Raw genomic sequence first — 26,328 nt, 5'->3', positions numbered from 1 at the left:
AACTGGATGAAACCAAAATGGCCCTCGATGAGAGTCTAGTTAACCACCCCGCACAGTGGAAGAGAGCGCCCCATTAAAAGGCTCAGCGCTCCTCTGTGTAGCCCTGTGGAAAGAGTTCCAAGGCGCAATTTTAAGTACGAGAAGCCAGTTGAGCACAATGGGTACAGTGCGATCGTATTCGTGTGAAACAAGAAGCATATGAATTTTGATCATGCAGAGAGCGCTTCTGGAAGCTGTATAAGCACCTGTTCACAATGGTTACCTCTGGGGAGTGAAGCAAAGGCTCTAGACAAAGGAGAAGGAGTTTTGTATCCGCCATCACACGCTTCTGTCTTCTCTTTTAAGTAACAGTATGTATTAATTTAACACGGAACAAGGTGCCCGTCGCAGAGACGCAAGAGCTGCCGGAAATGGCAGCAGGTATCGGTCAGCCAAAGGTGTAACGTGAAACGAGGGGTCGCATAAAGTCAGTCATGCTGTAAAGGTCAAGAGGCATCGACAAAAGCAAGAAACACAACTCCTAGATTGCTCTCACCCATGGCTGGTGAATAGTTCTAGTAACAGGCAGTATCAGCCTGGGGGGACCCCATCAAATCCAGGGGAACGTGTGGCAGGGGATCTGAGGCTTCCAGGATCTGAGGCCATCACCAGGTAAAAGAGTCCAGAGACAACGGCCTGAGTATTGAATTACTGTGTGGACAGAGAATGGGCAGAAAGGGGGTTGGGGCTGGTTATTTAAGTAAAGAAGGGCTGGGGCACCTGAGTGGCTCAGTCGGTTGATCGACCGACTTCGGCTCAGGTCATGACCTGGGCAGTTTGTGAGTCGGATCCCCGCGTCGGGCTCTGCTCTGACGGCTCGGAGCCTGGAGCCTGCTTCGGATTCTGTGTCTCCCTCTCTCTCTGACCTTCCCCTGCTCACACTCTGTCTCTCTCAAAAATAAATAAACATTAAAAAAAAACCACTTTTTTTTTTTTTTTTTAAAGAAAGAAGGGTTGCCTGGTTCTGCTTCACAAATCGAGGGAGCATCTTGGCTACCAGCAGTGCTGTTAACTTTCACAAACGAGGAGCATACACATTTCCTGTTTCATTCTATCCTGCATAGTCACGGTGCCGATTCACCGTGATATGACCGGTCTCGGAAATAATTTTCTTAAAAGTTGTGTGTAATTACTATATTTATACATGGATCTAATCTCAGCCAGTGAGAGCTGGGGAGGGAGACACCTTGTCCACTTGGAGCCTTCAGCCCAACGCACTGCACCATAAACCCTCTAAACTGAAGAGTCTTTCAGTGGATTCGGTGTTTCTGCAGAACACACTGCTTACTCTCCTTGGGATTTTCTTTCTGCCACTTATTTCATATTCTAGGGAACGGTTCTGACTCATTGTTGCAGGTAAAAAACGTGTTTAAGTGATCGCTCTGGACTTGCCTCAAAGGAAGAAAGAATATTAAGCTGGGTGTCGAAAACCCAGTGTCCAGGCGGCAATGGTTGCCTTCTCCGAAATGGTACAGGAACCTGGGGGCGAGGTTCGGCGAGCCCCTGGGGACCGGGTGGGGGTCTTTGCGATCCGAAGCAGCCTCACAAGCAGTACTGCACACCTGGGAGAGCCTATCGGGGCCGGGGGTGACGGAGCGTCCAGGTGGAAGCCAAACTCAAGCTGATAAAGACGTGAAGAGCAAACCTTCCTAACTTCTACTCCCCTTCTGTGTCACGGTCTATCCGACACCGTGTTGGGGGGCCTGGTCAGGGGTGGCGGGCAGGGGCAGGCCGGCAGGGGGCCACCACCCGCAGGAACACCGGTGTGCTTGGAAAGAGACCAAACGCCCTGTTCTATCAGCCAGGTTGGGCAGGAGCAGGGGAACGCCTGCACCATCATAGAAAAACCAAAACACGGCAAGACAGAGAGACAATAGTCTTTTCCACTACCGCCCTCGGGGGGAACAGCGGGGGACAGGGAAGGATTCTTGAATGCGGCCCGGAGTGAGGGGTTCCCAGAGCCAGAACAGTGTCTTCTGACACAGGCCGGTGCCCTTAATTGCCGGGCTTCTGTTTTGCTGCAAGCGGGCTGCAAATTGGGAGCCAGAAATAAAGTCTCTGGAGCGGAGGGCAGAGGCTGAAGCTGCCCCCAAGGGCCTTTCTTCCTGCTGGGTCCTTCCTTGATTTATTCAGAGCACTCAGCCTTTCCTCTGAGTAAATACTGAACAAATATTTTAAAACCACCGTTTAAACAGTGTGGAATTATTAGCTCGTCTCCACCCGGCCCCGGGCACGGCCGCTGTGCTAACCGCATCCCCCAAGGCCTGCGGGTGGGGGAACGGCCCTGGGCCCCGTACACTTCCGGTGGCGGCACGGCCATCTTGAGAGGAGGCCACGCTCGGGCTATGCTCGGACCGGAAGCTGCTGGGGCCAGAAGCTGCTCAGGCCAGAAGATGCGTGGCCAGTGCCCCGGACCTCATTTTGGGCTAAGCCAGAGAAGGGTAGATGGGCATGGAGGTGTCCACAGGAAAGTAGGAGTGGGGATGCCATGGAACTTTTCAGACCCAGAGAAGAAGGAGAGCTGTGGTAAGGTGACTGAGGTGTCGTCTGAAAGTCTCCATGAAGAAATAAGGAGAAAGGCAGAGGCCATGCTGAAAGGAGGCTGCCCCCACCACGCGGAAAATTTCTCTAACAACGTCGGGAGTCCCGAGGTTCTTCTCTTGAGGAATACAGTAGTCACTGCCTTAGAGGTTTTGGTTTAGAGCGACACCCTAGAAACCAAGTCTGCTTACCGATCTCCTGCACATGCTGCCAAAGGGGCACAGTCAGAGCCCTGCCTGAGACGCGCTTTCACCCTTGGGGTTCACGGGAGCCGTCCAGCCTTGGCTAGAGAGGGTGGTATGAATAGCCAGAACCCCGTAATATCCAGGGCTCAATCGTCTTCTTGGCCTCCTCAACCTCAAATGTGGTGCGCACGGCTCCCTCTCAGGCCCCCAGCATAGAGCTGCTCAGGACATTCTTCCACCAGCCAGACTAGAAATACCGGAAAAGCAAAGAGAGCTGCCCTCAGAGGCAGCCTCGGTATTTTCTTTCCTTTTGGCCGGTTCAATTTTAACTAGAAACTGGAATAATAATTATAATGATACATGTTTACAGGTTTTAACTAATTGATCCCTTGGAGTCCTCTTCTAGGGGGAGAGCATTCTACCCACCTCATACATCAGGAAAACAAGAAGCCATATGGTTGGGCTGGGCTGGGTGGTCGCTGGTGTCAGTAGGAGAGTGGAGACGTTGGCTTCAACAGTTCTTGACTTCTTGGCCTGTGTCCAGATCGCTGGGCCTTGCAGCCCCTAGAAAGGGTAACACATGAGAAATTGACATGGACCAGACCATAAACTATCAGGAGCAGTTGGCTTTCGTTGGGAGGGTAGGTTCCATGGCCCTGCCTGTGCCTGTTTCTCTTGGAGAGACAGGCTTGGTGAGGAGGAAAGCCCATTTCTTCAGGAGTGTTTTGCCCATCTTTAATTACCAGTTAAAGCAAAAACATTCTGTAGAGAAAACTCCACTTGAAAGAAAACTCGAAGTTACTGTGAAGGTTTCATCTTTCCCTTTTGAATTCCAAGATCTGCAGCCATATAATCCAATGTTGGCCTAAAAAAATATTTGTTTACAGAAATACCCACATGAGGTATTGGGGACACCAATACCAGGGCATGGAGGTGGAGCCTGTATGGTAACCCCCAGCCAAATCCCTCAAATCAGCTCTGACCTACTTATTATGAACCCTCTTACCCTGTTTTAGCAAGTGGTGTCTAGATTTTCTCTTGATTCGACCTTCTCTATCTGCCAGCAAGAGTTTTCTCAACGAATTAGGGTGAGATGGTGGGTGTAGGTGAGGGGAGAAGGGTCATAAAGGTCTTCAATGGTCATGACTATTTCAAGGTCAGGGAGGTGGTAGAAACAGAGGGAGGCAGGTTGGGAATCCTCCAACCCCAACAGATGAAGACACACACACACAGACATGCAAGTCAGCAAAGAAATGCAGGCTGGGTTCCCAAAGAGAAATGCTTGTATTTTTTATACAAGTGGAGGGTCAAGTACAATCCTTTCGGAGTATAACAAGGCAGGTTACCAGTCCTGTTGGGAAGCACAGCCTTGCAGCTCAATAGATTTTCCCTCTAAACCCACAATAGGCATTTACTTAGTCTTGATCCGATATCACCTGGTGGTGGTGTCCAGTATTTCATATGGGTGTCCTATTTCCCTAATTCACGTGTAGGCTTTTGAGTAGGCGGGACCAGAGTTTTCATAATCAATATTAATTAAAATGATTGATCAAACAGTTTCCCCTCGTGTGTTATCAGCTGAGGGACATAAACTAATTTCAGTTTCATTCCTATTGCTTGATTTCTTTTCATCGTCCCAAGTTTCCTGTTAAGGCCCGAGCTTTAAGAATCTTCCCCAATGCAACGAGCACATCTGGGAGACATGTGTTTCATTTCTTTGCTTTTTCACAATGGTAATTTTTTCGGCTACTACAGGAAGCTCGTGGATTCAGAAGTACAAGGAGCCCCACCAAGGCTTAAGATGATATCCGCTGATGCTATCAGCAGGTCTGGATGCCAACATCTGCTTAAAGAGTGATTGCCCTGAGAGGTTCATTTGGTTGGTCTGTTTGCAGGTGATAACCTCATATTGAAGTAATTTCTCCCCACCAAAGGGTCTAGAATAGGTTCAGTTGTAATCTATTTTATGTAGTTGTGACTGCCTTAAGAAACCTGGAAAGGGTTATTATGAGTGTGTGTGTCTAGGCAAATGGATAACTTTTCCAGCTCAACAGTCTGTGAACACCATTAGTAGCCCTTGAAATGGCTCTCCAGGAAGTGTGGGCTGTTAATAACTCTGCCCCGATGCTCCTACGTGAGCTGAACAATGAGATAATGTATAACTTTGCAAGTAGCCCAAAGTGCTCTGAATTGACAGCCTGCTCAGGGAGAGGGAGATGTTGTGCCATCCTGTACCCAGAAAACGCTACCAAAGCACCAGTGGAAGATGACCAACTTTCTCTTGCTCGTAGATTGATTTGTCACTCTTGTCGATGGGCCAAAGAATGACAAACTGATAGACCATGGTGCCGGGTACCTTTACTGGCTCAGAAAAGGGCTCCTTGTCAGTCCATCAGAGGTGCTAAGACAACTCAGGTGGCAAGGGAGAGAGGATCCTTTCATCAATAGCTATTAATTGACTTTCACTTTGCAGGAACATTTTATATTAAGTGTTTGGCTGTAGAAAGAAAAATACGCCCTCAGGATATTCATACTCTAGCTGGGGAGATAAGGCCCAGGATTGAAAAGCTACCTAAGACACAAGGCAGTGGAATATCTACCCTTAGGGATAATATTCAGTCATTACAGTGAATCAAGTGGATCCAGAAGTACTGAGAGCCAAGTGGAAAAAGGCCATTGGCAGAACAGGATGCCATCTACGTAAAAAGGAAAGCAAAGCACCTATGTGTGTAATGAACATATGCATATATGCAGATGCATAAAGGGGATAGGAAGAGGAGACACCAATGTAGAGACAGAAGTTCCTTCTGGGTGGGGAGGGAAGTGAGGTTGGGGGAGGGCGGTGAAAGACACCTTTCATATTTCTACTCCACACACTTCCGTATGGGGTAAATTATTTAGAACAAGAAAATACGTATACGTTTCTTATGTAAAAAAAAGGAAAAGAGTGGAAAAATGTAACAAAGCAAGTACATGAGAAACACCAATGGGTGACCCCAAAGGTTAGTGCGGTGGTCTTGTAAGCTCTTCGGCTGCCCCTTCCACCTTCTCCTGGTGTTCAGAACCCGGCTTTGCTCGGGAATGGGTGCGCATGTCGCTGGACACACCCGAAGAAAACCAAATAGTGATGGCTCCCATCCCTCTGCAATGATGTCTTGTGCTTGACCATATGAGATAATCAGGGCCAGTGAGATTTAAAGGAATGCCCAGGGGGCTGCTGGTTAAGCTTTGCTCTTAAAGAGAGGAGCAAAGGGGACAAAGTGCTCCTTCCTTCTACTGGATATCCCAGTGTCTGGATTGAGTATTGGCACACAGTACGTGCAGTACGACATGCAGCAGCCATCTTGCGCCTTAGGAAGCTACCCCAGGGACCAAGCCAAACACTGAGGATGCTGGTAGAAAGACGGAGAAACTGGAGTCCTTGAAGACGCTATGGAGCCACTGAATCAAGCTACCCAGAGCTGCCCTGCCTCAGGACTTCTGCTCCAGTGAGAGAACACATTTTTCTTTTGGTTGAAGTGGGACTATCCATTATTTGCAACCCACTCAGCCTGATGGACTTATCAGTCAGCTGGAGACCTGTCTGGGGCCTCAAGCCCCCTGGGCACCTCTGAGGGGACCTTTGGGCCCTCAGCACCACACCTCCCGGGCAGTAGAACATACTCCAGAACAGAGAAGGCGTCGTGAACCCTTTGGGCTGGGAGGAGCCTGGGAACTCATCCTGAGACCGGGGGACCCATTCCCCTGGCATGTCAGCGGGTGAGGGGAACGTCAGACAAATAGCCCCAAAGTCTGCCCCTGGGGGTTTTGATACAAGTTCCTAACAGAGGCAGGAGCTGCCCTCGGAAGGCCAAAAGAGCCATCACAGCCAAAGGCTACTTGGAGGAAACGTTTCCTTTCCTTGGAGCAGAGAGCCCCTCGGCGCTTCTGGAGGAGGGAGAAAGGAGGACCTGAGCAGATTCCCAAGAGTGGGAATTGAGTGTGGGGTTGGAGGGGTGGCTGCCCAGAGCAGGACCACAGGCTTGCGGAGCCCGGGCCAGGCAGCAGTGGACTTGAGCAGGCTGGAGGTGGCTCGCAGCCACACGCACCGGGGAAGAGGCGAGAAAGGCTGGGAGTCGGCCTCCTGCAGGTGTTCCCAGGACCCCCCACAAATTTCCCCAGAAGTGATGATGGTTTTGATTGGTTTGTAGAGGAGTCTACCTGAATTAAACTGCAGCCCCTAAACTGGTATTGATTTAAAATGCTTTACACTGAGATAATTCCTTTTAGTGTGTTGGGGCTCCTGAAGGGAGGGCAGGGAAATGAAGTCTTACTTACTGTGGTTGCTTGAGGGGGAGAGAAGGAGAGAGGGAGGAGAGGGCTGATTTCTGGTCCTAAACCTGGTCCTAAGGAGGGGGTGACTGGTTTCTACTTGGGCTCTGAACACTCAACCCTGCATGGAGGTATCTGTTTCTTTTCCTGGTCTCACCTCCAGCTTGAAATCAATCACCTTGCTCACTTCTTGGAGCGAAGTCAAGGAAGGCTTACTGTTAAATCACAAACTCTGAGAGGGGGTACAAAACCCAGCCCCCGCTTTCAAACTACTCTGTGGCACTCTAAAGTGACGTGACTGTGCTCCAGAGGCCCCAAACGCTCAGCTCCGACTTCATTAAAAAGATTTCCCCACCTCACACCCAGTAGGATGGCTACTATATATATATAATTATACATATAATATATATAAGAGGAAAATAAAAAAAAATGTGTTGGTGAGGTTGTAAAGAAAGTGGAACCCTTGGTCATTGCTGGGGGCGGGGGGGGGGGACATAAATGGGTGCAGCCACTATGGACAACAGTATGGAGACTCCTCAAAAAATTAAACATAGAATTACTATCATAGGATCCTATAATTTCACTCCTAGATATATATCCCCCAAATTGAAAGCAGGGACTCAAAACAGATACTCGGATTCCCATGTTCACAGCAGCATTAGCCACAATAGCCGAACGGTGGAAACAACTCGGATGTCCACCGATGGCTGAATGGAGAAACAAAATGTGGATATGCATACAACAGAGTGTTATTCAGTCTTTGAAGGGACTGAAGTTCTGATATGTGCTACGACTCAAAAACATTTTGAGTGAACGAAGCCAGACACAAAAGGACCAGTCGTGTGATTCCAGGGTTAGGAGGTACCTAGAGGAGTCAAATTCATAGAGACAGAAAGTGGATTAGTGGCTTCCAGGGGCTGGGGAGGGAGGGACAGGGAGTTAGTGTTTAATGGGTACAGAGTTTGTGTTTGGTATAATGAAAAAGTCCAGAAACGGATAGTGCTGACAGTTGTACGACACTGTGAATGTACTCAACGTTGCTGAATTGTACCTTCAAAACTGGTTAAAATGGTAAATTTGATTTCACATAAATCTTCCCACAATTTCACTTTGTTTGTTTATCTTTTAAGTGTTTATTTATTTAGTTTTCAGGGAGGGAGGGAGGGAGAGAGAGAGAGAGCGAGCGAGCATGAGCAGGGGAGGGGCAGAGAGAGAGGGAGAGACAGAATCCCAAGCAGGCTCTGCACTGTCAGAGTCTTGAACTCTGCGGGGCTTGAACTCACGAACTGTGAGATCACGTCCTGAGCTGAAACCAAGAGTCGGACGCTTAACCGACTGAGCCACCCACACGCCCCAATTTTACAATTTTAAAAATTAAAATAATACTTAGAATTATTAAAATTAAATAAGAAATAAATTAATAATGGAAAACTGTAATAAAAACATCATAAGCATTCAGATAGTCAAAAAATACCCTGTTTATACACTGGAGACCACCTGTGTGTTAAATTGGGCTTCCTTCTTGCTTTCTCTTTGTGGCCGCTCAGGAATCAAGTTTCAGCATTTCTCTGAGGGAGTTCGCATATATCACAAATATGCCAGGGGTTAAGAAGCTTGTATCTCCCGCCCTAATCTTTTAAAAATTCAGACCTGCTCTTATCCACTCAGATAAAATTGTGGGAGCCTAGCTGTAACCTGCTGTCATCACAGCCCCCGACCCAGTTGTGTAAAAACACGTCTGATGTGCCCAATCATTTTATATTTGTTACTTATTTAAGTTTCCGATGCATCACGCATCACTTTGATGTTTCTGAATAAGAACACAAACTACCATTAGATACTGTCAGTGCTCTGCTTTGGAACAGAAACTTCCCTCTCTCTCCTCTTTCAAGCATCCAACAGTTTAATCAAAGAGCATCTGGACACAGCCATCTGGAACTTGCTCTTGATTTTCGTATTCATCAGAACATACAAACGTCATCCGTTTGAACTCATAAAATAAAATTTTGCAAATAAAATACCATGTTCGTTTCAAACATGGGGGTTGCTATAAGATTTGAATTCCAAAAAGTTTCTGCTGAGGGAGAAAGTTTGAAAAGCACTGTGTTTGCTCAAATCCCACTTGGTTCAATTTGGTAAACATTTATTGAAGTCTCTGTTCAATTATTAGCTGAACTCACAGTAAGTTCATGGGGGAAGCCAAGGAAGAGAGTTAAATTCACATTGCCTGTAAGATAGAAATGCTCTTTACATTTTAAATGGGTGGGGGAAAATCAAAAGAAGAATAATTCATGACACACGAAAACTTATGTGGAACTCAAACTTTAGTGTCCAGAAGTAAAGTTTTACTGGAATATGGTCACACTTACTCACTTTTGTATTCTCGTCACTGGTTTTGTCCTACACTGCAGAGTTGACTAGTTCTGATAGAGACCACCTAGTCCCGAAGCCTAAAATGTTTACGATCTAATCCTTTACAGAAGGAGTTTGCCAGCCCCTGGATTAGACAATGGCTATACCAAGTGTAGTCTGAATGTCAAGACCTGAGAAGCCCGCCAATAATCTTGACGTCCCCAGCACTGGGGAATGTTACTGCAGAGTCACTCAATCTGGGTCAGCGGCTCTCCAGCTTGGGCAGAACCAGTCCCCAGTGGGACATCCAGAAGCGGGTGGGCATAATTTCTGTTGTTACCATAATGGGAATACCATGGGTGTTACGTGGACAGGGACTCGGGATCTGAAACATCCAACGGTGCATGGGACAGACCTACCCAAAGCTGTCCTGCCCCAAACATCAAAGGCACATCCATTGATAAATAGCGATCCAGATAACCACTGTGATGGTTAATCTTACGTGTTGACTTGACTGGACCACGGTGATTGGACATTTGGTCAAACGTTATTCTTTTAACCTTGAGTAAAGGAGATTACCTCCATAATGTGGGTGGGCCTCCCCCAATTAGTTGAAGGCCTTAATAAAACAAAAAAAGGACTGGCCTCCCTGAGCAAGAAGGCTCTTTACCCAATGATAGCCGTTGGACTCAAACTGCAACTCTTCAGAAAGTGGGATGTAGAAATCTGTTCCATCCGTCCCCTCAACTCATTCTGGTCAGCCTTTCCTGCTCCCGGGGAAGGAAACCCGCTGATGTTGACGCCATTGGCCAGAGCGGCTTCTACACTGCTCCCAACCGCTCAGTTCCGTGCTTCCCCACGAGAGAGTTCACAGAGTACAGAGTCCTGAGAGGACGTGTGAATCAATGCGAGAGCCACAGGCATCAGAGACAATGTCTCAGAGACCTGGAGCTGTTGTCACAACTCAGCCCAAACTAGGTGGCTTAAAACTATAGAAGTGCAGGGGCGCTTGGGTGGCTCACTAGGTTAAGCATTTGGCTCGGGTCATGATGTCACGGTTGGGGGGAGTTGAACCCCGCGTCGGGGTCTGTGCTGACAGTGCAGGGCCTGCCTCGGAGTCTCGCTCTCCCTCTCTCTCTCTGCCCATACCCAGCTTGCTCTCTCTCTCTTTCTCTCTCTCTCTCCAAATAAATAAATAAACTTAAAAAAATTTTTGTTTTGAGAATAAAACCAATAGAAGTATATTCTTTCACAGTACTGGAGGCTGGAAGTCTGAAATCGAGGTGTTGGTGGGGCCACGCCCCCTCTAAAGGCTCTAGGGAAGGGCCTGTCCTTGCCTCTTTGGCGTCTGGTGCTCACCCATAATCCTCGGTGCTCCCTGGCTTATAGACACGACATTCCAGTCTCCGCACCCGCCGGTCTTCGCGTGGCCGTCTTCCCTCTGTGTGCTGTGTGTCCAAATTTCCCTCTCCTCATATGGATGCCAGCCAGTGGATTAGGGCCCACCCTCCTCAGTATAACTTGGTCTCAACTCGATCGTGTCTGCAAAGACCCTACTTCCAAAGGAAGCCACACTCCCAGCTATCAGGGGTTAAGGTCTGATCATCTCTTTTGGGGGGACACAATTCCACCCGCCACAGACACGGACTCCATACAGACTCTAAACAATCCGCCAGAAGCCACAAAGACGCCACTTAGAACAACTCCTCCCGAGGCCGGCACAGCCCCACCCTCCAGCCATTCGTGTGCACACAGGTGCCACCCCAGAGGCCCAAGGCAGAGAGCAGAAAAGAAGTCATCCACTTTTATTAGACGTCTGGCAGAAGACCCAACATGTCTCCTAAAACGCTGCCCTCCTGGGGGGCCTGGGTGTCTCAGTGGGTGGAGCGTGTGTCTCTCTCTGTCCCTCCCCACCGCTCACCTCTGTCTCTCTCGCCTTCAAAAACAAAGAAACGTTAAAAAGCAAAACAAAAAAACCAAAAGGCTGCCCTCCTTTTACCTCTCCCCACGGAGCAGGCTCACGGCTCTGCTGAGCGGCTCTTGTGGGATGCGGTAGAGGCTGGGCACTGGAACGGCTGCTCCCTCCAGTTCCTGAGTCCCACGGAGCAGGCGGCCAGAGTGGCAGTGGCTTGGGGGACAGCCAGACTTGCTCGAAAAGCTGTCATCTCAGAAAGGAAGGGGAAAATCCACTTTTTTTTTTAATAGGCACTGAGTACCAAAGTTTAAAAACTTGCCTATGACCTCCAACGGGCTCCTGGCGTCAGCTGGGCTACCTTGGGCTTGCTGGGGAGAAGCCTGGAATCACATGGCCCCGGCTGGTTTGCAGCTCGCAGGGACATGGAGGGAAGAAAGGAGAACAAAGGGAGGCGGTGGGTGGAAACATTTTCTAAAGGTGGTTTCCTCCCCTCCCGGCTTCCCGATACACAGGAGGCGAGAGTTAAGGGGTTTGCCGAATATCTATTTAGCACAGAAATACAACCTCAGACATAGCATCTTGTAACTAGAGCCACGCAGACCTCTACTTCTGAATGTTCCCATGGCAAAGACACAAATTTTCACAACATTCCAAGAAAATCCTGAAATTGAGTCCTGTAGATGGCTTGGAATTTTTTGGGCCAAGGAAATAATATTCCACGCATCAGAGGTGCATCTGTGTGGGCAGATGTCTTGGGATCAGCGGAGGGAGGGAGGCCCAAAGCTGGTGGTCACTGCTGGGGTGGGGGCCGGAATGCAGGCAGGAGGGCGAAGCGTCCCCTGTGGCAGAGAAACTGCTGGGGGGGAGCAGCAGGGTAAGGACTCAGGAATGCATTTCTCTTCCCCATCCCCACCCCCTACTTCTCAATGGAAATGGAAGCATTGCCATGATTTCCCAACTGAAAATCACGCTGGAGAATGTTTAGTGTTTTATGCATGAAGGCCCGTGGCCATTATCATGCCCTCGGGCGTCAGAATTTTCTATCGACAGCAAAATGTCAGCTAAAAATATCCCTATCAAATCATTATAGGGAGTTTATTCATGTCGTAACTTTAAAAATAAAGGCCTGGGCCGCCAAGCAGAATCTCTGTGCTCCTCAGTGTGGATTAAACTGATCCCAAATGGAGAAAATGGCAGGCTCTCTGGCACCTAGGTTTATTATAAAATCTGTCTTCTTTTCATGTCCAATACAATCAAGGCAGCCACACCCCACGCTCAGCCAGCCTGGCCTTCCTTTCCCCAATTCCAGACCCCACTTTATGTGAGAATATATATAATTACCCTGGTGGACTCGGAGCCTGTCTTGAAATAAAGCGTCAGAACCCCAGGGGACCGACTCAAACCCAAATCGTGCACCCTGACTTGGCACCCGTGTCCTTCCTTGTCAGCTCTGGTTAACTTGGGGAGGCACTGAGGGCTCCCCGGGATGGGCGGGGGGGTTTGCAAACATTCCTGCCCCAGGCCCCGCAAAGGCCTGAGGAACAGAGACCAGAACTTCCTCCGGCCCCCACCGCAGCCCCTTTGGAGACAGAAGGGTAGCCCTGCCCATTCCGGCTGCCCTCATTTTCACAAACGCCATGCAGCAGCCTCTGGAGGCCGCGGTGATATATGGTGCCTTCCAGAGAACAGGATACAGATGCGTGGGGGAGGGTAACCCGAGCACAGTCCAAGAAGATGCTTCTGTCCCCGGAGTTCAACACATAAATTACAAACCACGATTTCAAATTTGAAGGAAAGTATTGACATTCCTCTCTTTCCCGAACTTTGGCCTTTTGTGCTCCAGGTTGAGTTTGAGAGGAATGTAGCTTTCGCCCAAGATGACTTCTTCCCATCCTGTTTCAGTCATCTGCTGGGTCCTCCACAAACAGTAAGGACGTCTGTCTCTGTGACCAGATCACAAGCAGCGAGGACCCTGCCTCTGCTGCTCGGACACTGGCCAGCCACGGATCCGTACTGCTCATGCATGGTCTTTCCTGGGAGCAGAAGGAATTCGGGAAGGGAAGGGGGAGTTGGGACGGTGCGCACACAGGCAGGCAGACATCCAAAGCCAGAGACCGACCGGGGCATTTGGTATGGGCTGTCCCCCTCCGCGCCCCACCTCGGTCTGCCCAGCATCACCCGGTGTCCTGAATGGACACTTTCCTCACCTTGTGCCTCTACCCTCCCAGCTACAGGGAGCAGGGAATGATCCTGAGGGCACCCAGGAATCCCACGGACAGACAGCTACAGGCTCCATCACCCTTTGCATGTGTTGGTCCTTCTGACTGTACAGAGCAGACAGACAGCTTCAAATAATAGCTTGGCTGCCTGTACGTCATGCCATGGCTGTCCCAGGTTTTAGAAAGCACTGATCGTCCTCTTGCGATTTCATTTGGATATGAACACATGGTGTGTGTGTGTGTGTGTGTGTGTGTGTGTGTGTGTGTGTGAAAACTGGGACATCCTTAAGCTAAATTGTTTAGATGATCTGTGTTCACCTAAACTTTTGCAAACAACGAATTGCACTTAGGACTTAAACCCCATCATAAGATGATTTAGGAAGTATCCCACTTTCGGTGGAAAGTGGATTAGGCACCGTCCTATACGACAGACGCTAGAGCAGTAACAGGACAGAATGGGGAGACACGTGACCTGGGTACCAGGGCCGACTGCCCTCTAGGAGCACAAGGAGCCCTCTTCTAGATGAGTCTGCTGCAGCAGGGCAGGCTGCTGGCCACGTTCATCTGCCCCGAATTTCAACCTGCACAGGGAAATGGGGAGTCAGGTACTCTGAGAAATTAGGCTCTCCTCCCTGCAAACGAGACACCACATGACCCTGGCGGAGGCCCAGAAACCAGGGAAATGGGCAGTGTGGGTGCCATGCGATAGCCAGGCTTATATATCCAGACCCTGCTGGACCTGGGCCCACTAGGGCAAATGCAATCAGCCACTTGTTGTGCAAACGTTACGTGCAGACACATAGCCACCGGTCACTGTCCAGTGTACCAGCAGGTTCCTTTTAGGATGGGAAATAGAACCCATGTGGAGATGTCCTGCCCCACCCCACGCCCTCTGCCCCAGGTCATGACATACAGTGGTACCTGCACCAGGGTGAGGGTCCAGAGATGCACCCCTCTCCTCAGGTCATACTGGGCGCATGCTGGGACATGATGCACAGGTGCAAGGTGCTTTCTACTTGGCCCTCCCTCCACTGCTGGGCCTTCTTGACTCACGCCCATGGAGTCCCGGGCCCTTTGGGAGCCTTCTCCTCTCTTGTCACCCACGCAGCTGTTCCGTGGACCTTTACACAGCTGAGCAGACCCTCTAGTCACACGCAGGTGCTCTGTGGGACATGCTCATGGAGAAGAAAGGTAGGGTTGGCCAGACCACTCAAAACTCAATTACACACTGACTCCCTAGTCAAGGCTCAATCCTGTGACCTCACGAGAAATAGGAGACAGAGATCCCACCCTCAAGAACACATAGTCATGCATGGAGCCAAAACCGCAGTGCACAGAATGAGATGTCGGTCTGCTGGAATACGCTGGAGGGGAGCCATGGCGCCGCGTCTTGAGAGACGAAGACGGCAAAGCCAACAGCAGGGAGAGAGAGAAGGTTCTGGAGCTAGGGAGCAGCACCGTGTTCGGGGAGGTGGGGTGAGAGGAGGGTGAGAAGCTCACGGGCAAGACAGGGACTGCAGGTGGCACCAGAGGAGCCAGCATGGGGATGGAGGGATCGGGGAGGTTGGGCTGAGGGGGCTCTGGAAACTGGGCAGAGACTTCGAATGGGGACTCCCTGACCAGGGAAGCGAAGGCTGGGCAGGGCGGCCACACGTGGCATGCCCGGAGTAAGATGCCCTCGGGGCTGCATCAGGTGCTGCCCGGTGAAGCGCCACCGACCACGTCTGACCCATGAGCTACAGCTGTCCTGCCTGTGGAAGGTCAGGCTTTCAGAATGGTGCACTGGGGCCCCTTGCCCGGCCCATTACACTTCCACTGTGGGCTCCCAAAGCATGGCCCCTGGGCCAGAGGGAAGCATACCGTGAGGGGAATTTCGGCCCATCTAGTCTCCCCTCTCTGACCTCGTCTCCATCTCAGGGCCGTCCCTTCCACCCAGGCACCCAAAAGCCTCGTATTCTTTCTTTCCTCCCAGAATCATAGATTTCAGAGTTGGAAGGAACTTATAGGAGGATCACCGAGTCCAGGGGTCAGCAAACTTTTAGTGTAATGGGCCAGACAGTGGACATGTTAGGCTTTGCTGACCATACAGTCTCTGTCACCACTGCTCAGCTCTGCTGTCGTGGTGTGAAAGCAGCCATGACAAAAAGGAAGCAAATGGCGTGGCTGTGTTCCAATAAAACTTTATTTATAAAAACAGGCAGAGGGCCAGACCCGGCCCACGGATCACAGTTTGTCACCGCCCCCAACCTAGTGTTTGAGATTCTTATTTTATAGATGGTAAAGCTGAACCCCGAGAAATGAACTGACTCCACCAAAGACTCAGAGAACTGAAAATCCGATCGGGCCTGTTGGGATGTTTGTGTTTTCACTGAGGAAGAGAAAACAAAAAACAGTGTCATTGTCAACCAGAGGAACTGTGCGTCCCAAATGAGACGAAAGCAACGCTTTAAAGGGGAAAACGGGAGGGTGCAGGGCACAACTGGGCCAACACCACGAAGCCTCACTGTCCTTCCTTTTGGACGTGGTAAGTTCATATTCTTGGACCACCCTGTCAGCATGTCAGGTTTAAAATATTACACGTGGAATGATGAAAAATTGCCAACATCTCAGCACCGTCTCTTGATTAATGGGTAGTTCCTCAGAGATTGATCAGTTTGTTTGATTTTGTTACTCAGAGTGACTGATGGCTGCTTTAAAAAATACTTAGCTTTAGAGTTACCCTACATGAGATAATTTTCATACGCCTCGTGTAGCCCCGTCTAGAATAATTGGACTTTATTGCCTTCCTTCCATGCATGAACCGAGGTTCCCTGGAGAAGCAGAACAGATTCAGACTTTGTTGCCTTAATATTTCCACGTAGATCAGCTGCTGTATTCATAGAGCGGCTTTGGCCAGATGGCCAGCCAGCCTTGTAGTGACATTTCCCATTTCCCGTCCATTACTCACCAATGGAAAATAATGGGATGTGAATTCCCCATTTGGGGTAATATGTGGTTACAGCCTTGTTGTACCTGCACTGAAGATAAATGACTTATCATGCAATCATTTCTGAACTCTCTGGGGAAAAAACAGGAGAAACAACACGGTGTTTGGCAGGAAGAGGAAGCGTCACTGTTACGGCATTCACGGGGACAGCTAAATTTAATTTCCGATTGTTTTCTTCTATTGCTTGTTTTCTGTTGCTTAGAGGGAAAGAAAAGTTTGTTTTTGCTGCTTAAGATATTTAAGGTCAGGTTTGAGAAGGGGTTCTCAGACACCCCGATGTTGGTCTGTCACCAGGACGTCCTTTTTCCCAACACCGGTGTGATACAGAGCTGAGGTGACCAAAATTGCTGGCAAAAAGTCCAGCCGGATCGTGCAGACTTACTCAAACGCACTGAATTCTTGTTCAAAGTTGTTTTCGAATTTTTACTTCTTGAAATATTAGTTATCATCCCTCAGTGTTTGACCCAATACAGTCAATACTGTACCAAGCTCACCCTTGGTTTTCAACTTCCCTGTTTGATGTCACCTTTAGAGGTAAATATTTTTGGCTAACACTCCCTGTAATTATTGTTAAAGACGAGTAAGTAGGAATGATAACATTATTAATAGAGTATGCAGAGTGAGAACAAACACGTCTTCAATCCTTAGCGTGGGCCAGGCAGTGTGGTAAGAGTATCCTCGCGTAAGTCATTCGATTGCCTCTGTTGTCCTTTGGGGCAAGTGCCGTTACCACCATACTTTTCCAGTAAAGACAAGTGATACAAGAGAGGAAGACTAATCTGCCCAAGTCCTACAGTCTGAGCGAGACTTGAACCCACATATCGGATTTCCAGCTTTTAACCCCTGCACACTGGCGACGCCAAGTGCTAGGGAACGCTTCTTTCTGGAACATTCCGAGTTTTCCCTTCTCAGAAAGAAGGTGACTCAGCTACTTCCCAGCTTCTGCTCTTCCTGCTGGGCTACAGGTCTCTTCCTGTCTGATTCTCACAGGAGGGCAGAGCTAAGGAGCTGGGTGGGGGCCCTCGTGGGACCCTCGAGCCGTCCCATCCTTGCAGGGGGCATCGCTCCCTGCCCTGAAGATGGGTGATTCACCCGGGGCCCCAGGTCGACTGATGGCAAATCAACTTTCCTCAATGAAATAATCTGCATGTTAGAGGCAGCAGAAGGTGTGGGAGACTGCAGATGTTCTGGAAATGGCTTCCTCCTTCCTCCTCTCCCCCCTCTCCAGCACAGGCAGAGCCTGTTACAGAGGGAGCTACAACCTTGCCGTGGCCTTCCTCCACCAAGTCCAAGGAGAACGTAAGCCAGGCTGCGGCTGACAGCATTCGGCCACAGAACTTAAACAAAGAAGGTCACCTGCCCGGGAGTTTACCCCGTTAGTAACTCAAGCCTTTTATAAACTCATTTGTATTCATCCAGACGGCTGTTTTGGCTAGAAAGAAATGCTTTCTCCTCACTAGAATTACCAATAATTTGAGCAGAAAGCTACAGGCAAGACATATTAATCATGTTTGAAAGGATGTATCTTTTCATACAAGGGGTTTGCTTCAACCAAAAAATAAAAAACCCACTTTCCCCGAGCTGTACTTATATTTAATGGCGGTTTCCAACACAGAGAGAAGGCACGGCTCGCTTTGTGTCTTTATCTCATCGCCACCTCCTCCCCTGCAGGTGAGGCATCAGATTCATATCCCGTTTACATCATCCTTGGTCACTTGTGTGGGGTTCAGAGGAATGAACCACGGTGGAAATCTTTCCCTATTTTCCTTTATCCCTCGTTTATATTTGTTAGTCTAAAGTCATAGCATTGCCTGATACAGGAAATAAATGTAGTGAGGGAAAGGCTGTATGCAGAGCAAACTCCTAATGCATAGTTACTCACTCTGCTAACGTGAAGTTGCACGCCTGCTAAATCTGTCTCCCAAGGATCCAGCCCTATAGATACGTGAGCGGCCGGCCGACTCCCAGAGAGGTGGGCTTTAATAGGACTATTAAAAAGGTTAGCATTTCCGTGATTGGTTTATGCTTCCCCCTCCATTTCGGTTAAAGATTAAGTCTTTGCAGCAGGCTGTAGCTCCAAGGCAGGTTTGGGAGGGATGTGGAATACTTTCTTAATTAAAAAAAAAAAAAAAAAAAGAAGAGAAAAACCCTCATAGACAGAGTTAGTTGATTTTTAACAGCAACAGAAGCACTGTGGGAAGCTGGTTTGCAGGTTCCGTTGCATTCACAGACTGTGCTCTGCAAAGAAAAAAGCAGCCTTGAGTCTCCCTAATGAAAAAGCGAGCTGGGGGAGCTCTGAAGCAATCCTGCCCCCCTCCCGCCCTGCGCGGTGGCCCCTGCTGTTTAGGCTGCTCTGCAGAACTGCTGCCTTCTGCTTGCCCTCAACTTTGTGCAACTGTCTTCTGACAAGCTCACTTGCCCCACCTCAAGCAGGCCAACCACCCTTTTACTGAGCACCTATTATGTGCCAGACACTGAGCAGAGTTGCTGGGCGGATCGATAACATAAACACTATCCCCATCTTCACAGAGATAGTCTGGTAGAAAAATATGTATTAGGTTAGCGTTGGGTTAACGATACCTACAATTTAGGGAAGCGCATGCGATAATAGAGACACAAGTAACAACAGGAAACGCGTGCAGATCACAGGGACGGTGCCGACAAGGCCGGATTCCGACAGAGGCAGAGGGGCAGAGAGCCCTCCGGCAGGGAGGATGGCCACCGGGGCTAGGAAGGGGCGGCTAGGAAAGGGGCAATATTTCGAACAGTGGGAGGAGGCTGTGTTACCGATGCACCTGGTGGAGGCAAGGAGGAGGCCCGGAGCAGGGAGGCCAGAAGCAAATCTTCCAACAGCCCCGATAAAGAAATAAGAGCTACATCCCTAGAAACAAACAGAAAGAGCTCCGAGACAGACTGGTGACCGAGAAAACAAGATGTGAAACAAATTACATTAAAAAAAAAAAAAAAACACTAAAAACAATATATGTATGTGTGTGTCTATAAATGCATTTTTTTTTTGCTCTTAAATGTTTTAAGATTTATTGATTTTTGAGAGACAGGGAGAGAGAGCACCAACAGGGGAGGGGCAGAGAGAAAGGGAGACAGAATCCGAAGCAGGCTCCAGGCTCTGAGCTGCCAGCACAGAGCTGGACATGGGGCTCGAACCCACGAGCCGTGAGGTCATGACCTGAGCCAAAGTCAGACGCTTAACCGACTGAGCCACCCAGGTGCCCCAGTAAATGCATTTTTAAAGGTCTCTATTAAACATATACCCCAAACCAATAATAGTCTCTAGGAGGGGCAGGAGGGCATTAAATGGGGGTGAGGGGCAGGGTGCCCTTCAATTTTTTTTTCTGTAATCTTGACTTTTTTTAATTAAGGAGAATATATTCTGTATTACCTATGTAATTAGAATATATATATATATATATATATATATATATATATATATATATATATATTTAAATGTAACCGATAATCTATTTACTTTTCATTAGAACACATGGCACTTGAGAATATTACATTATGTCTGACTAGGTTTGGTATTTCAAAGTCAAATGGATTCTGGAGAAACGGAATTCCTGGTCCATAAAAAGCAAGGTTCACCGGGTCCAACTCCCTTATTTTACAAATGAGGAAATGTGGGTTTCTCATGGTCTTTTCGTTTATAGGTATAGGAGGAAGTACGTAAAATAATTCATGGAGAAGTCATTGTTGCCTTTAGGCTTTCCAGGCAGCTATGAAAACTACATTAAAATATTTGTTTTCAAAAAAATTCATTTGTCCAACCGCAAAAGCCATTTTCACTGCACAGGGGAGCTCTGGTACATGCTCGAACGTAACATACTAGCAACTGGGTCAGGAGTCAAGTTCTGCCCAAGTGCCACCATGTGACCTTGACATAACCTCAGTGTCCCCATCCTAACACTGGGGATTTTCTGAGCCCCCAGGAAATACTATTACTTCACAACAAAGGTGGGGGGGGAGGGTACTTAAACCTGTGAGGATAGAACACTAGCCTTAAAATAGGTGCTTCCAGCATTCCTAAAGCCAGGCTCTAACCGAAGTCTTGCAAGATCTCTAATACATAAGCTAGTTTGGTGGAGGTGAAAAAAGGAAAGTAAGGGCTTCTCTGGAGAATATGGTGAGAAAGAGAAATCAGTATTTTGACTAAAGAAAATATTTAAGTTATGATTGGAAATATATTTGCAGAGAAACAAAAAAGGACTTTTTCCCCCTTAAATATTCACAGCTGGCTCTCGGGGACCGTATAAAGTTACTATGCTACCAAATGACTCAACTTGCAACATCTGTAATGGTGATTGACACAATGTATTAAGGGCTATCTAACTCTTGGAGTCACGACACCCCTGTTTGATTAGGGTTTATTTTATTAGTGCCAAGAGACTCACACGTTTAACATCTGTGGTGCTGCTCCTGAAATTCCGAGCCATAAAACAAGGAAATTCAGCATGGTCTGAAATTCCAGAACATAGCAAACAACTCTACAGAAAACACATTCGGGTGCGGGGGGGCTGGTCGGTAATCGAGCAGGGCTTAGCTCAGGCGGGACCGCACATCTGGCCGCACCTTCCCTTAGCAAATGTGGGAAGGAGGAACTGGGGGTGCCAGAGTCCAGCTGGACAGAGAGGGTTGGGGACAGTCAGCCTGGGGAAGGGCCTCTCCTGCTGCCACGCTGTTGAGAGGGAGTTTCTGTGCAGTTCACCTCTTGAGATAGTGCACTACCCGCTTAACCCCGTGTTTCAAGATGCTCATGGTTTATAATCGTGGATTCAGCTTTGTGCTCCGCATAGGAGAGAGTGAAGCAACCTGAGCCCCCCCCCCCCCCAGCCCCCCGTCTCCTGGCTATCGCAGAACCTTTAAAAGTGATGGCTAGCTGTATGTTGTACCAGTGTGGGAAAATACTGATGGGCAGACAAAGCCAGAGACAGAGAATAGACAGGATCCTGGGCAGCAAAATAACGCCATGGTAACAAACTGGCAAGACCTGACTTACACCTGCAGCCCAGGGCTAGAGCCGAACGCAGAAAAATAACGACAGTTCAGTTTACTGGGGTGAAGGGATGCTTTTAGAGAAAAAAAGTCTATTAGTGGAAATGAAAAAAAATTGTATTATATTAATGGAAGTTACACTAATGGAAATTAATCCTTTTAAAGACATAATCCCTACTTTTTAGGAATACTAGAGTCCCGGGGGAGGTGTGGGGGCTCGGTGTGAAAAAACACAAGGTCAACCTTGAAGAGTTATGAGAGAAGTCCCGCGGGACCCGGGGCAAGATCACAAACTTCAAAGCTCTTTGGCAAGTACAGGATGATAAAAACATATGGCTGGCGGGCAGCTTATTATAGTGCCACATCCTCCAGCGTGGCTGATACCCACGGGTCCTTCAGCTCACTCTTTCTTAGGAATACACCGCGTGCTTTGGGTGCAAATGCATTGCAGAGAGGCCGGGGCGGCTGAAACACCATAGCACCGTCCCACCAAGATGCCACACAGGCTCCTTCGCAGCCCCGCGCGGTCCCGGCCACGTCCGCCCGACACCCTAGGCCGGAAGCAGCCCCTAACGTGTCTGCCCCGGCCCGGGTGTTCCATTGTCACAACGGCATCCAGCTCTGGGTTCATTCATGCTACAGCCCGTGTCTTCACCCCTCTCCCAACACTTGGCATTTTAATACCGTCACCCAACCTTAGATGAGCTGGCGGCCTCTTTCCCAGCCACAGCAAGAGGAAACGCAGTCGCCTTCCCCCTGATGACGGCAGAATCGAACCCTTGCGAGCCAGGAAGCGTCGCGGCAAGCCCTGAACTTACTGTAGAATTACAGCCACAGGAGTGTGATTTATGTAGGATGAAAAGGAGCAGTGAAATAATAGGCTTTGTCCACAAACAGGGCAGCGGTTCATTAAATCGCAGCACATCCCTCCAATGGAAAATCACTTACCTCTTTTAAAAAAGTGGTTTCCTCAAGACTCTGCAGTAACGGAAAAAAGCACATGACACAAAATTAAGTGAGAAAAGGTACCGTACAAGACGTATACAAACTACGATTATAAATATGGAAAAAATATTTTAGAGACTGGAAAAGAATACAAATGTGGACAGGTGCATATAGTATGCGTCTGAACATAGATACCTACATAATCCCAAGTTCTAGTGCAGAAGGGAATAAACAGGTCCACTGACAGAACAGGAGGGTCGATGTGCAAGTGACTTAGTTGATTTTCAGGAGTGGTGGGATCATGGGGGATTCTTTTCTTTATTGCCCCAAATTTCCATGACATCTTACATAACATGTAATTGAAAGTTATTATCTGAAAGAACACGTATTCTGGGGGAGTTTTTTGGCAGACTCTTTCCAAAGTTTGAATGGACATACTGAACTGTGTGATTGCAAGGAGTACACTTTACAGCTAAGTCACCCTGGTAACCTGCCTGGAGGTGGAGGCAGGATGGCACTGAGAGAGCCAGACAGGTCCTCCCTCCTCATGGAGAACAGGAGTCCGTTCAAGATTCAAGAATCTTCTCTCAGTGTTTTCCAGGGGAGGGGGAAAGCAGCATGGCTGTGCTGTTCTGAGCCTGGGTTCGGCACTTGTACAGACAAAAAAAAAAATCATCAGAAAATCTTGGTAGGGCTTGCAAGTTCAGGTGCGGCTACCTTTGCACAGAGGTAGTGGGACAGGAGCAGGGGTGGGGGGCTGTCTGTGCTGGGAGTCCAGGGCTCAGGTTCTCTCAGCTTCATCTCTGGGGCCAGGCTTGCACTCGTTCTGTCTCTATCCCCAGGGTCCAGTGGGGACTTGCCCGCTCCTGGGGACCTGGCCAGGGGAGTTGGTGTCCACAGGGGGGGATTGAGGACAAGAGCCAAGGCCAGGTGGTCTATTGTCTATCCGTCCTCAGGGCACGCCAGTTCTCTCCTTGTATCAAGAAATCAACTTACCTAGACTGGACTCATTAAAAAAAAAAAACAACTTCACTGCATTACATTTTAATGTTGTGTCCTTGGCATTGACCTTGTGTATTACAGAAGCAGCTCAAGGAAGAAGGTTCCTGAATCACTGATGAAGCTGTTAAAGATGCTACTCATTATTTTCTTTGATATCATTTGTCTAAGGATCCCCTGGACGAATTATTGTTTATAATCTACTATGGGTAAAGCTCATATTTCCTGAAGATGACTTTTTGGCTTTTTTTTTTTTTTTCTTTTTCATTTTTGCTTTGGGAGCCAGAAAACTCAACATCAAATCTCATGGTTAGGTTACACTAACCACATTAATGTGGTGTTTTTAAGTTTATTTATTTAAGAGAGAGAGAGAGAGAGCACGTGCATGTGCGAGCAGGGGAGGGGCAGAGAGAGAGGGAGAGAGAATCCCAAGCAGGCTCTGTGCTATCAGCACAGAGCTGGACATGGGGCTCAATCCCATGAACTGTGAGATCATGACCTGAGCCAAAATCAAGAGTCCTGGATGCTCAACCTACTGAGCTACCCAGGCGCCCCTAATGTGTGTTTACGGTATGTTTGCCTCTTCCAACCCATCTGCCATCTTCCTGCATGGTAAAAAAAACATTTTCTCTTTTATTCAACAGACTTTCTATTCTATTGTAAACTACCTTAAATACTTTTTAAGCATAGACACTTTGTAAATAAACCCACACAGTACCATATCTTGAGGAAATTGATCATTGGCAGAGGCACGGGTTTGTACATTAAGCAAAGTTGCTAATGCTGCTTAACCAGAAACAAATCCACAGCCAGGACAAATACAGAACACGGGGCTTTCTATCAGACAACTGGGTTGGACAGTTCCCAAGTCAAAACCGTAACGAAAAGTCTTGGAGATTGTTCTGGATTGAAGGAGATAAATAGTCACAACAACCTTCACGGTGACCTTTAATTGGATCTTGGTTCAAGGGGAAAAACAAACAAACAAACAAACAAAAACCCTCCAGCTATAGAAGAGACTTTGAAGCAATTGGGATAATTTGAACATCAGTTGGATGGTAAGATGATGTTAAAGTAAAGTTAATGTTAATAGATACAATAAGGGTATTGTGGATATACAGGAGAACGTCCTTGGGATGATGAAATATTTCCTGTGAAGTGTCATGATTGTTTTCAATTTACTTTTATTTTATTTTTTAAATGTTTATCTATTTTTGAGAGAGAGAGCATTCGAGCAGGGGAGGGACAGACAGAGAGGGGGACAACAGAATCTGAATCGAGCTCTGTGCTGACAGCAGAGAGCCCGAAGCAGGACTCCACCCCACAAACGGTGAGATCATGACCTGAGCGGAAGTCGAAGTTGGACGCCTAACCAAATGAACCACCCAGGCACCCCCTACAGTTTACTTTTAAATGGATACGCAAAACAAATGTGTGCATATACACATATATAATACATACATGCAAAGAGAGAGCCAATATGGCAACATGCGTAATTGCTAGATCACGGGGCTAGTCTCCACTTGTTCATCGTAGCATTCTTTGCTATTGGCTGTGTGTTTGAAAATCTTCACAGTAGGTTGGGCAGAGTTATACAAAATCCCAACACTTACAGCATAGATCCAAAGATATATTAGACCTGATGGCAAATCATTTTTGGAACCCCCCCCCCCCGCCAAGGGGTACCCCAAGCTTAAACGGTTGGGATAAACGTTAGGGGTTCAAGAAACAGAAAAACTTGGCAAGAAAGGGAAAGTGCTACAAATTTACTGTCACGTGTGAAGGATGTGTTTGGAGCAGCATGGCAGGAAGGGATAGGATTTCGGAGGGTGGTGGTGCCCAATGGCCACCATAGTTAGGAAAGAGACCACATTCCCTCCATGCTTTGCGCGCCAACTCACATGGAGCACCTAAATTTAGCTGCCTCTAAATGGTCCCACAAGACGCGTGCACCGGAATCAGGGTGCTGTAGCTCCAAATGACGCCACCACTATCAACACCTGCTTATTTCCATAGTTTTCAAGGGCACGTTCAATGTATATACGCCACGTAGCCACCGCCAAGACGTTCATGGACCGCCCCCCCTGACTATGCAGATCACCCACACCCGAATATAGACACAAATGAAAGCAGCCGCAAGCCCTTATCACTGACCACCAGCACCACCTCGAAGGCTGCCGAAGTCCCAGGCTCCTCCCCCCTGGCTCCACCCACCACACGGCGCATGCTCCTCACCTGTGCCTGACCAGTGACGCTGTGACCCACGCTTCTAGCCGTGAATTCGGAGCCACGCATCCTACACTGTCCCCCTCCAAACTGTTGGCTAGAGAGGCTCTGTGGCTGCTCACATCAATTTAAGGGATGCCGAGAACGAGCTTCGAATCATTTCTTCCCTCATTCGAGAACAGTTAATGAGCACCTGTTACGTTCCAGGCACTGTGCCAGATGAGAACTCACATTTGTGAATAAATCAGACAAGGGTCTCGCATTCATGATGTCTAAGGTCTACTGGGAGACACAAACAACGAAACAAGCAAGCAAACAAATATATGTGTGTGTATACATGTAAATATACCTAATTACAAATTGATTTGCTCTTGAAAGGAAACAAACGGGGTATGGTTGATTGGTGGCAGACACCGGGCAGCGGGACCCTCCGAAATCCTGTCCCTTTTGCATCACGTACAGGTGGGAGGGGGCAGTGGTTGAGGTAGAGAGTCTCTGAGGAAGCACTGGGGATCAAGTGCCAGAGGAGGGAAGAAGGGAGGCAGCTCCGGGAGAGGCGGGGGAGGAGAGCACAGGTGCAGAGGCCGCAGGAGGTGG

At 48.4% G+C, this 26,328-nt stretch overlaps 1 protein-coding gene across 2 annotated transcripts in view; it reads right to left on the bottom strand.

The window, feature by feature from the left end:
• CLDN14 (claudin 14) overlaps positions 1-26,328 on the bottom strand; it is a 90,566-nt gene that overhangs the window by 30,456 nt on the left and 33,782 nt on the right. For both annotated transcript variants that reach the window (XM_019420305.2, XM_019420304.2), the window contains exon 2: positions 3,192-3,329. The gene's annotated coding sequence lies outside the window, so the exon portion shown is untranslated. The remainder of the gene's footprint in view (positions 1-3,191; positions 3,330-26,328) is intronic.

This window comes from Panthera pardus, unplaced genomic scaffold (genome assembly GCF_024362965.1).
Source record: "Panthera pardus isolate Hobbes unplaced genomic scaffold, ASM2436296v1 HiC_scaffold_16, whole genome shotgun sequence".
Lineage (NCBI taxonomy): Eukaryota > Metazoa > Chordata > Mammalia > Carnivora > Felidae > Panthera > Panthera pardus.
Note: the sequence above shows the minus strand (reverse complement) of the source record. Positions and strands in the feature narration are given on the sequence as shown.